Source organism: Microtus oregoni, unplaced genomic scaffold (assembly GCF_018167655.1).
Source record: "Microtus oregoni isolate MIOR12 unplaced genomic scaffold, Mior012 000092F_000, whole genome shotgun sequence".
NCBI lineage: Eukaryota > Metazoa > Chordata > Mammalia > Rodentia > Cricetidae > Microtus > Microtus oregoni.
This window is the reverse complement of record NW_024544601.1, coordinates 1251582-1264625: the sequence shown is the minus strand read 5'-3', so window position 1 is coordinate 1264625 and position 13044 is coordinate 1251582.

Genomic DNA, 13044 nt, shown 5'->3' with positions numbered 1-13044 from the left:
ATGCAAGAAACTACCAAAGTGGAAATTATGTCTTGAAGGAGCAAAGGCCATGCAGCTAGTAGTGGATCACTAAGTGAAGTTGCCCATAGAGCGAGCCCAGGTAAAAGAGCAATCTGCCTGAGGCAAGAACCATGCAAGGCTAAGGGTGATCTCCTTGGAGAAGCCCTGAGTTCAGAGCCTACCTTTTGAAAAGGGGTTCTTGAAAGTACTTCAGCAAAGTTGAAGGTTTTCTTTTTTCTATTATGTGTAAATAATTTGTTATTGAAGAAAAATAGTGAGCATTTACTTATTACTGTTTAAATACTTATAAGGCTTTTATGATCTAATTGTGGTTCATGCTTTAAATTTCCAATTATTTGATGATGACTCCAAAATTTACATATTTTTCTAAATATTTTTCATGGATTGCGGACAGCAATCTAGTCAAGGTCTTCATCTTCATGACTAGAATTCTCAAACCTGTCTTACAGAAAACCCACTTCTCTATATTTCCTTCTGATCTATGCCTTCTGATATTTCACTCTTCATTTAAACTTCTATATAAAAATATTCATTTATGAGAGCTAGAGAGTTGCTTTTCTAGAGCTCTCAGGTTCAAATTCCCAGCACCCATCTTGTGGCTCACAACTGTCTGTAACTCAAGTTCCAGGAATCCAACACCCTCTTTTCATCTGACGCAGATGTGGTATACATCCAGGTAAAAAAAAAAAACTCATTCACATACAATAAAAGTATAACTAAATTTTAAAAATTTATTTATTTATATGTATATTTATGGGCCTGTGTGAGTTCATATGCACCACATTCAAATACGCTCTCAGAGACCAGAAGAAGGCATTGGATTCCACATAACTGGAGTTTGGGGCAGTTATGAACCTTCCCACATGGATATTAGGATGGAAACCAAGGCCCTCTGCAAGAGCTGAAGCTCTCTTAACCATTGAGCCACCTCTCCATCCCAAGTCCTTCATTTTTAGTGACAGCTCCAACATTTTGAAGTTCAAGTTCTAGCAACCTTAAGTCGTGTTTTAATTTTCTCTTGAAATCAATCCCATAATGAACCAGCTAGTACACCCAGATCATTCTGCCTTTTCAATCACATAAGGAGCCTGATAATTTCTCACAATCACCATTGCAATCATGCTTATGCAGCCATCATCATCTCAGTGGTGCAAGTAGGCTAAGTGGTCTCCTTGCTTCTGCCCTTTGTCCCACATCATTTATTTTCCTAAGACATCTAGGAAAAGCTTTTAAAATATAATCTCATGTGCACATCATATATACCACATTATATATACATACGTAATATGTATATTATACATGATATATTTATAGATAGTGTAATAGAAACTATATTCACAAATTCATTTATCTATGAAATATTTATGAAAAGTCAATAGAGATGTAAATTACTTGTATACTAATTTTAAAAATAGTATTTGTGCTATTATGTGGGGGGATCCTCCATTGTTTCTAATTCATTTGAGTAAAATCTTCATTTTTATGATGCTCAGGGGGCTCTGCGTTACATAGTCCCTGTCATCTTTATAAATCTGCTCACGTCGACTGTCTCCCTTGTTTGCCAGTATTCAACTCATTGCTCGCCAGTACATTACAAGAGCACTATGCCCTGCTATATCACCAAGGCTCACTCTCTCACCTTCTTTTTTCTATTTTTCATCGATCACTGAGATGTTCCTTCACATCCTATTTGAAATAATGACTCTCCCACCTCACCAGTAGCAATCCCTGTTCTATCCCTCTACTCTGCTTTATTTCTCCCCTATAACTTATAGCATTGTCTGACATACTATATATCATATTAATTTCTTCATTTTATGCCATCTAATTTTAAAATATAAACTACAAGGAAGCACATATTTCTGCATTTTTCAGCGCTATATTCCTATTATGTACCAGATACTGTTCTAAGCATTAGGAACATGGAAATAAATAAAAGAGACAAGGTTCCCCCCTCTGTGTATATATCCTACTCACTAAATACTAGTTTTAAAAAATGCCTGCTTTATCTTTATTTAGTTTATTCCATATGAATAAACAAAGTGGGTATGCTTAAGAGACCATATAATGAATATGGTATATTTAACATTGCTCTGCATACAACCAATGTTTGAAAATTATATAACTATATAAAGTCTACCGATTGTGTTGTTTGATTTTTTCTTTTTATTTTATGCATATGGGTGTTTTGCCTGCATGCATATTTGCACATCACATGAGTTCTTGGTGACTGAGGGGGCCTCTGGAACTGTAGTTATACACTGCTGTAAGTTGCTGTGCATGCTGAGAATCAAACACTGAGTCAGCTGTCTAGGCCTTGACTTTTTAGATATCGAAAACGTCTATTTGTCATTACTTCTCGTTCAAGTCAACCGTCTCTTTGTGTTGGAAGATTATTTTATAACATTATGGCATTAAACTATACTAAACTAACTATAAATATGTTTTTGTCATGGAAATAGTCCGTTTTTATCAGGTCTTGCATAAAAGGCAAGGTCTGAGAAGTAAAATTATAAAGCAACTACATGGCACTGAAATAACATAACAGTAATTATGGAGTAGCACACTAGTGTCATGGGCAGCACATAATTAAACAGCAAGTGAACCTGAACAAAAATGTGTTGCGAGCTTAGAGGAAGAACGATACCTGGTAGTTGGGGTATCTAGGTCTAGGGTGAGGTATTATGCATTTCTGTTCACTGAATGTAGTGCCCTTAAGGTTAGGAGTTATAGAATGGAAAAACAATAAAATTTAGCCTCGACATCTTTATAAGTAACTTGACTTGGTAAGGGTTGCTAGAAGGAATAACAAAGATATAACTAAAATTCTTTCCAAATGAGTAATAGTTTGTCGTCTTTATTACCAGGAATAACCAGCTCTTTGTGTAATACTTCTATTTTCTTTCTTGGTATGTTATTGGTTTCTTATTTAAAATTACCAGTTGTCTCAAGTGATCTCTCAAAGCCAAAATTTTGTTGCAAGAACAGTGGGCCTCTGGGGGCTGCAATTGTGATGGGAATGGCCAGCAGGAAAGAACATTTTCTGAGCAAGACTGGCTTTGTAGAATCTGACTATCACACCACCTAACTTATCACTGGCAGTATGTTCCTAGAATAAAACGGTCCTACTACAGTGGAAGATTGTTCGAACAACCCTGATTGAATGGATGGTGAAGGGTAACTGTCCCAGGAAATGACTTCATGAAAATACTTAGTACTTTTTCATGATGCGATGCATGACTATTTTAAACATTTGCTAAAGTCACTGGAGAGATGACTCAATGTGTACAAAAAGCTGCTGTTCATCCAGAGGATCCAAGTTCAAATCCCAACACCCACATGGGATGATTTACAACTGCCTGTAATTCTAGCTTCAAGGAATCTGACACCCTCTTCTGGATTCCACAGGCAATCCCACACATGTAGCATACACACACATACACACACGGGGGGGGCATATACATGCACATAATTAAGGTAAATACTTACTTTTAAAAGTAAATATTGGCATAAAACATGGGGTATTAGATAAGATTACCAGGGTTTGAATCTGCACTCCATTGACCTCTGTGACCTCATCTATAAAGATTAGAGAAAATCAGAGTGGTTATTCACAGACTTATTGTAAAGCTTAAATAAGATGATCTACTTTCGCACTTAGCTCAGTGCTTGACACATAATAGTAATTGGATGAATGCTTAGCTCTCTTATTATCTTGTTCTATAAGCACAGCTGGGTAGAGGAAGGATACAAAATAAATTGAGGGAATTATTTCTGTTTTGAAGAAACTAATAATCTACTTCAGATGAAAAGGAATATATTAAAGAACTAGAGAGAAATCATAAAAATAATTATATTAGTAAAGACTCTTTTATTTGCAAGCAACAAAAATTAACTTTGCCTTATTTAAGAAAAATGAATACTAGAGCAAATTCATCATAATAAATCAGGAACACTCCCCAGACTCTAAAACAAATTAAAGCCTCAAGCCTTGACAAGGACAAGAACCAGATAAGCTCCTGAAATTCAGTAACTAGATGCTGGTTTGTATTCTGGATCCTTTAAGTTCAGCCAATATTGTAGTCTGAATGTTTGTGTTTCTCCAAAATTAAGTATATTGAATCCTCACCCAAAATGTGGCAATGTTATATTAGGCAATGGATAGTTCATGGGTGGGATTGGCGCCTTTCATAAAAGAAACTACAGAGAGCTCTTTTTCCTCTCCCTCCATGAGAACATTTAGCAAAAAAAAAAAAAAAAAAAAAGCAAATAAACAACAATAAAAAAACCCACAGATGTCAGTGAACTAGGTGAGCCTCACCAGACCCCAAATCTGCATGATTTGGGTCTATGCTTTGATCTTGACTTCCCAGTCTGTAGAGTAGTTAGTTACCAATAAACTTCCACTGCTCTAAGACTACTTCGTTTTTTGTATTTTTGTCCCAGCATCCCAAACAGTCCAAGACAGCTACTCACCTAGTGATTGATCCAACTTCAGCTCTGTGTTAGTCACATTTCTCACGGCTGTGACCAAATATCTAACAAGAGCGAACTGAAGAGGGGAATGATTGATGTTATCTCATGGTCAGAGGGAATACAATCCATCATGGCTTCCATCATTGCTAGGAAACCATAGCATCAGGCAGTTACATGGCAGTTGCTTTTTTACGCCTCAGCGGGTCAGGAAACAGAAAGGGGTGTTTCTCCTTTTCCCACTTTTGCTCCACCCAAAGATTTGGTCCATAGGATGGTGCCACCCACATTGAAGTTAGGTCTTTTCTCCAAAGTTAATTCTTTCTGAAATATCCTGATAGGCATAATCAAAGATATGCCTCAAATATTCTGGGTGATCCCAAATCCAAGCAAGTTGACAATGAAAATTAGCCATCAGTTTCAATGTCTATCTGTCTCTGGGTTTCTACGGCTCAGGTTTCACATTGCTAGTAGTGATACCTTGATTGGCCCAGTTTTTATCTGTCTTATACCTTTGGATTAATTAAGTAGCCTTGCCTCATATGAGGCGTGGCAATCTGTGGGAATACCACATGCCCCAAAGAAGGCTTCCCACATTGCTGCCTCCTAGAATATATTTCACCTCTCTGTTTTCATCTTCTGTACGAGCCAGTGTTCTGACATCCTTGCTTTTCTTCCAAAAAGGATGAATATGATATGCTTCAGGAACTTCCCTCTCACCATTTTGTTTACTTGGTATATTCAGTTTCTTTTTGATGTGATTATATGTATGAAGTCTTTTTCTCTATGTGTGTCTGGGTATCACTTGAATGTACGGTGCCTACAGTAGCCAGGAGAGGGTGTTATATCCCTTGAAACTGGAGTTGCAGATGGTTATGAACCACCATATAAATGGAATCAAACCCGGATCCTTTGGAAGAGTTCTAAGTATTCTCAACTTCTAAGTCATCTCTCCAGCTTTCATATTTAGTTTCTTTTTTTTTTTTTTTTTTTTTTTTTTTGGTTTTTCGAGACAGGGTTTCTCTGTGGTTTTGGAGCCTGTCCTGGAACTAGCTCTTGTAGACCAGGCTGGTCTCGAACTCACAGAGATCCGCCTTCATATTTAGTTTCTTAAATAACCACATGAATCACTCCTTTGTTTCTTTCAAAATATATTCAGATGTCATCTTTTCAAGAGGCCTTTACTGATAAAGTTATCTAAAATTTCAATGCCCACTATAAACATATATACATGCTTCTCTCTCCTCCTCTCATCTAACAATTATAACTTTCAGTTATAATCAGGAGATTAACTTTTGTAGGGACTGACCATCAATAACCCCCACAAGAGTATATAATGAAAGATAGGGAGTGGTGGTCAACCTAGCTGGGCCATAAACATAGTTGATGGTGTGAGTCAATGAAATTGCACATAAAAAGTATTTGTGATGGGTTTTCCAGCTGAACCAGCTCAGGAGCCCAAAACAGGATATAAAGGACAATATGTGGTGGCACATGCTTTTGATTCCAGTACTTAGAACCACAGGCAGATGGATCTCAATGAGTTTAAGGTCTGCTTGGTTTATATAGTGAGTTCTAGTTTATCCAGACCTATATAGTGAGACTAGTTTATAGAAAAGGAAAGGAAAGGAAAGAAAAAAAAAGAAAAGAAAAGAAATAGGTGGTAGTGGTCTCTAGCTGGATCAGTTAAAAGCAACTTTGGGACTTCCTAACTAGAGGTATGTGCAGATAGCTGTTATACTTTCTCCTGGTAAACTTTTAAGTTTGTGGGGATATTTAAGCCCTTCCACATATTCTTGTATCTCATACGTATACATAGACTGAATTCTGGGTAAAGTGACCCTGCGAGAGACACAGGGGCATAGATAGTGGGGAGAAAAGCCATTACTGCTAGTACAGAAGCATTGCTTCTTGCCTGTGCCCTTCCTCTTACTTTTACTTTTTATAGATCATAGGATCTTGCTCTCTTGTGGGACCTTGCTTTCTAGTAACTCTCTCTCTCTCTCTCTCTCTCTCTCTCTCTCTCTCTCTCTCTCTCTCTCTCTCTCTCTCTCTCTCTCTCTCTCTCTCTCTCTCCTCCCCGTGTGTGTGTGTGTGTGTGTGTGTGTGTGTGTGTGTGACACATGTCACAGCATGTGTGCAAAGGTCAGAGAACAATTTTGGAGAGTCAGTTCTTGTTAGGGGATGTTAAATCACACTGTGAACCCCGGGTTTATATTTACATTAATTAAATAAAATTAACCTTGGATCAGGAGGCTGCATTAGCTACTTGTTTACAGAAATGAATCATAGAGCCTCAGAGGGCATTTGGGAGAGATAGACACAGGATGCCGTAGGGTGAGGTTTGGAGTGGGGCAGTTTTTTTCTGACTTAGCTAAGTGGAAGCAGGGTCTTCAGTGGATGCCAGCAAGGAGAAAAGGTTAGCTATTTGCTACTCAGCCTCTCTGAGCTCGCAGGTTTCCACCCAGCCTTTGAACCTCAAGTCTTATTCATAATTAGAATAGAACGTGAGTTAAAACTACCTTTAAAAACAGCAACAGGGCTAGTGCCCGAAGGAGCAAAATTCTTGCCAGGGTGCAATCGCTGGCTGAGATAGCAGCAGGTTAAGGCACAGTCACTGTGCCAAAGTCAAATCAACAAGTTCTTTCCTTTCATTGTGGGTTCCAGGTCTTTGCTCAGACTGGAATAGCAAGTGCTTTTCCTGGATGAGCTATCTCTCCAACTCAATCATAGTCTACAGAGTGTATTCTCTTTTTTATTGTTTATATTGAGCTATACATTTTCTCCACTTTCCTCCCTTCCTCCCCTCTCCCCTTCTACCCTCTCCCAGGACTCCCACGCTCCCAACTTCAGAGTGTATTCTTCCTTTCTTGCTTGCTCTAACTAAACTCTTGAATGCTACTTTTACTACTGTGTCCCATCTAAATTCTTCTGGAACTGAGACTGAGGACAGAGGAAACTGGGTTTCTGTAGTGAGGGGAGCGGGCCTGCTTTTCATCCTGCCTGGCTCCCACACAGCTAGCTCAGCCCCAGAATAATAAAACACAAATTGTATTCTTTTAAACACTGCTTGGCCCAATAGTTCTATCCTCTTACTGGCTAATTCTCACATCTTGATTAACCCATTTCTAATAATCTACGTAGCACCACGAGGTGGTGTCTTACCGGGAAGGATCTTAACCTGCGTCCATTTTGGAGAGGAGAGCTATAGCGTCTGTCTGAGGCGACTGCCTCATTGTCTTCTACCCAGCATCCTGTTCTGCCTCCACCCACCTATGTTCTGACCTATCAGGCCAAGCAGTTTCTTTATTAATTAACCAATGAAAGCAACAGATAAATAGAAGACCCACCTACATCAGGTTTCACATATACCAGTTAGTATGACAGATACCAGAAATTTAAACTTGGCCAAAAGGATAACTATGTAGCTTAAGTCATGCTTTTGAAGATTGTTAGAGCAGTTTTCTTTTATTTATTTGTTTGTTTGTTTACTTCTTTTTTATTGATTTTTTTGAGCTCTACATTTTTCTCTGCTCCCCTCCCTGCCTCTCCTCTCCTCTTCAACCCTCTCCCAAGGTCCCCATGTTCCCAATTTACTCAGGAGATCTTGTCTTTTTCTACTTCCCATGTAGATTAGATCTATGTAAGTCTCTCTTAGTGTCCTCATTGTTATCCAAGTTCTTTGGGATTGTGATTTGTAAGCTGTTTTTCTTTCCTTTAGGTCTAAAAGCCACTTATGAGTGAGTACATATGATATTTGTCTTTCTAGGTCTAGGTTACCTCACTCAATATGGTGTTTTCTAGATCCATCCAATTGCCCAATGTCATAATTATTTTTGCTGTGTAGTACTCGATTGTATAAATGTACCACATCTTCTGGGCTCATCTCTTCTGGGTTTGCGTATAGTCGTTGACCAGCTCCCTGGCAGAACAACCACTGGGCAGATGATGTAAAACAGTTTCAAGACTCATTTTTCTAGTGTTTGGTAGCCTTTCAGCTGGGTATCTCTGTCTATTCTGAATAGCTACCTCATCTTTCCAGCAGGCTTCCTGGGATTTGTGCACATGATGGTCTCAGGGTTTCAAGAGCAGTAAGCAGCAAGCCTTTGTAAGCCAGTACTTTGAAAATGTCTAGTTGTCGTAGTGCTTTAGTTATTAATATCTGTTTGGTCAAACTAAGTCACATGGCAAATCTTAAATTGACTAAGAGTTTTAGTGTTAAGAAAACAAAGTTACGATGGACTGTGCATATGAAGATTGAAAGAATTTATGCCCATTTTCACAATCTGCCACCACTTCTAATGTACTGTAAAATTTAGTTTTTATTATAAAAGTAACTCCATTCATTCCCAAAATCAAGCCATAAGAATAAGCTTGAGTGAGCAAGGAGATGTGTAGAATGATGGGTTTTTGTTGTTTGGGGTTGTTTAAGCACATGGAGTTTTCCTTAAATCAGCACATAAGCTGCTACACTCGTGTGGTACGGCTTCTGTGCAGTCATTTGTTTTCTACCTATTTCACTAGCACAGTATCTTAACTACTCTAGCAATTGGACAAAATCAACTTCCCACGTGAACATTGAAATGAGTTCAAATCAACCTAATGGCCTCTCCTAGAGGGAGCATTATCATGTGGTAATCATTTGCTCTAACTGATATTATATATGCAAATAAGACTTGAATTTTGATATATTGCCTCACAGACGTAGGTTCAATGTAATGCAGTTCTCCTTACAGTATATCATTACATTAGGTGAATCAGTCTAATTTTTTCAATGTGCTTAACATTGATAGACAACAAGACTTAATTTTCGCAACGTGAGGTATTCTCTTCCACACGTCATTTCTCCGCCCCCAATGGAGATTTTTAAGGATGAGGACATGATGTCTTATCCTCCCACACTTTTTATTCTTTTCCTTCTTCAACTGTCCTCCACCCACCTACTTTGCTCTATGTCACTACAGAATTTTTGTTAAGATAATTATAAGAATTTAATACTTTCACTATTTTTGTCAACTCACATTGAGAAAGAAATAGAGTGAAAGAGAGGAAAAAGAAATGGGAGGATGGAGGAGGAAGAATGAGGGGAAGGAGGAAAAAGAACAACAAGAGGAAGAGAAAGAGAGGGAATGAGAAATGAGAGAAAGTAAAGTAGGAGTGATTGACTAGCTGGTGTATAGCAAAGGATAAAGCCATGGATTCATTGTTATTATCCTCATCAACAGCAAAGAAAAAAGAGGTGAAATACTTTATCAAGGATCAAATGTCTATTAGGTGTTATTTGATATTGACTCCAGATCTGAGGAAATGGAATTTTCTCAAGTCTTTTAACAAATATGGACTGGGGCAAAAACTTTTGAGAATATTATTTGCAACTTCAATTATCATTACTAATAACATGTTCCACAAATTTCTGGTGACATTGACAATATTTAGAGGGCTATGTTTGGTTTTTCCAGAGAAACAAATCCACAAGGAAACATAGAGAAATGTAAACCCAGAAAGACTGGCTTATTAGGAATTGCCTTATAAAATTACATATGCTGAGAAGTCTCTGGATCTATTGCCTACAAACTAGATGTATACATTCCAGTATATTTAATCAGATGAATACTGAAGAACAAGAAAGTAGAGTGATCTATTGCTATATAAAACAAGGGGGATGATGCCCTATGACATCTTTGTTTTGTCAAGTCTAAGACAATCAAAGGGGTAGGATAAAAAAAGACATATGATGTGGTTTCATTTATATGAATTTCAAGAAGAAGTAAAATTTATCAATGGTTACCAGGGAGAGACAAAGTAATATTGTTGAGGAGAGGAGCAAGAAGGAGCTGAAGCAGAAGGAATACTTTGTATCATGACCTGGCTTGTAATAATAAGGACTTAAATTCTATCAAAGTATACAGTTAAGATTAATGTATTTGATTACAAGTATGCTATACTACATCAAGTTTTAAAGTTTTTATTGGAAAAATATTATTTACCCTTACTTGCTACCAGTTTAAATAAATAAAACCTTCAATACATACCTAAAATTAATCTGCCTGAAAATTACTCTCTTGTGTCTGGATCCATTGTCCTATGCTTTACATTCATGAAATAAGATTATGCCTGTTTATTGTTGTTCTTAGCCAGAGGGTCTTTACTGCTCCAATTAAATGTCTGTTTCATTCATGGCATATCTGTGATCTATTAATAGTTGACCTTCCATCATTTATGCATGGTTAGCCTGGTCCATAGCAATTACTCTCTCTTTCACAGCTTTGTTTAATCATAGCTCCTGCCTCAAACATAATTATTGAGTTAAACTAGAGTATAAGTTTCTTTATACATTTCATATACATATTATTTATTGAAAGAGATGAACAGTTTGGGACAGATTTAGCATCTATGTCTCTTTCCTTAAGCATTATCTGCTCCCTAACTTACATCTACTCAATGACCAGAAAGTGGAAACTGACACCAGAAGCCAAATGGCAGGTATTGCCAAGTGTCCCTGAAAAGATACGGAGAATCATGCCCTTATTCTCTACAAATAAATCTCAGACATTTGTCCACATACACTCATAAAAATTCCTCCAGAATATGCACATGACTACCCCAGTTGTCATCAGAGAGCCTTCATCCAGTGACTAATGGAAAAGGTTCTGGAATCCTGCTGAAGAGAGGAAGGAAGGATTCTATGAGCCAAAGGGATCAAGGAGATTACAAGAAAATACGCTGAATCAACTAACTTGGTTCATAGGAGCTCACAAAGACTGAACCAACAACCAGGGAGTCCGCTGCATTTATGTGACAGTTGTGTAGCTTAGTCTACTTGTGGTACTCCTAACAGTGGGAGCAGGGCCTGCCTCTAACACTTGGAATGTCCTGAGGAACCTATTCCTCATACTGGGTTGCCTTGCCCAGCCTTAATACAAGGGAAGGGGATTAGTCCCACAGCAACTTGATATACCATGTTTTGTTGATTTACATGGGAATCCTGGCCCTTTCTGAACAGAAACAGAAGAGAAGATTGGGGGGAAGATGAGGGAGTGGAAACTGTGGTCAGGATGTAAAATAAATACATTTAATTTAAAAAGAATACACACACATACGTACTCACTCATGTGAGTCTCTGTATACATTTCAGCTTCACTAAGACATACTCATATAATTTGGCCATTTAAATTGCACAATTAAATGATATTTAGTAATGCTCATAGAGTTATAAAATCACTACAATTGATTTAGAAACATTTTCATCATTCTTCCCCCAAAAGAAACCAGAAAAACATCTGCAACCACTTCTCATTATTTCCCAAGTCCCCAGCTGAGTCAAGGACTAATCTATTTTCTGCCCTTTATAGATCTGTTTTTCCTGGACATTTCATGTAAATGGAATAGTACAATGTGTGGCCTTGTGACTAGTTTCTTTCACTTAGCATATTATTAAGATTAATATGTGTTATCTCTACCTTATACATTTATTTTACTAAACAGCATCCCATTGTGTCGATACAGCACATTTATTTGTTCTCTGATTAGTTGATATGCAATTTGATTGTTTTCACTTTTTAACTATTATAAATAACATTTCTCGTTTTTGTGTTAACGTGTGTTTTCATTTTTCTCAGGAATATTCCTAAGAGTAAAATTTCAGAGTTATATGCGAATCTGTGCTTAGAAAATGAATACTTTAGTTTCCCCAAATACTCACCAACAGATACTAGATTCAATTTGTTATTAGTAGTACTGTGGCCATGTATTGGCATGAAGTTGTATATTATTTAAATTTCTTTGAGATAAGGTCTCACTACGTAGTCCTTGCTGGGCTGGAACTTGTAAAGTAGATCAGGTTGGCTTTGAACTCACAGACATCTGCTGCCTCTCTCTTGTGAACTCTGTGCTCAGTTATCATTGTAATTTTAATTTGCATTTGATGTTGAGCAGCTTTTATGTTTTCGTGTATTTATTGGCTACTGATACAGCTCCCCTATAAAACTGTCTTCGATACCATGTTTTGTGTTTGAGTTTCTGTTTGTTTGTTAACCTTGAATTTACTCTGCATTCAAAGATGGCCTTAAACTCCTGACGCTCCTTTTTCCTTCCTCTGAAGTACTAGAATTACAGGCCTGAGTCACCTGCCCAGCTATGCTCATCTGTTGTAAGCTATAATGCTTTTGTATTGGCATATATTAATTATATATAATAATGGGTTTCATTATGGCATTTTTTGCATCAACAATCCGTCCCATTGATCATAATCCATCCCATTGCCCTTGTTACCATTGCACTCTTGCTGATACCTTTTTTCTAACTAGTTCCCCCTTCTAATTTCATGCAGTGTGTGTGTGTGTGTATGTGTGTGTGTTTGTTTGTGTGTGTGTGTGTGTGTGTGAGAGAGAGAGAGAGAGAGAGAGAGAGAGAGAGAGAGAGAGATCAAATCACTTTAATAAGCATTGCTTATTTTAGTGTAGTGAAAGGATTTTATTGGAACAATGCTATGCCACTGGAAATCCTGCCTCCTGCTCCCCCAGCAACCATTAACTGCCAACAGTGCCCCTC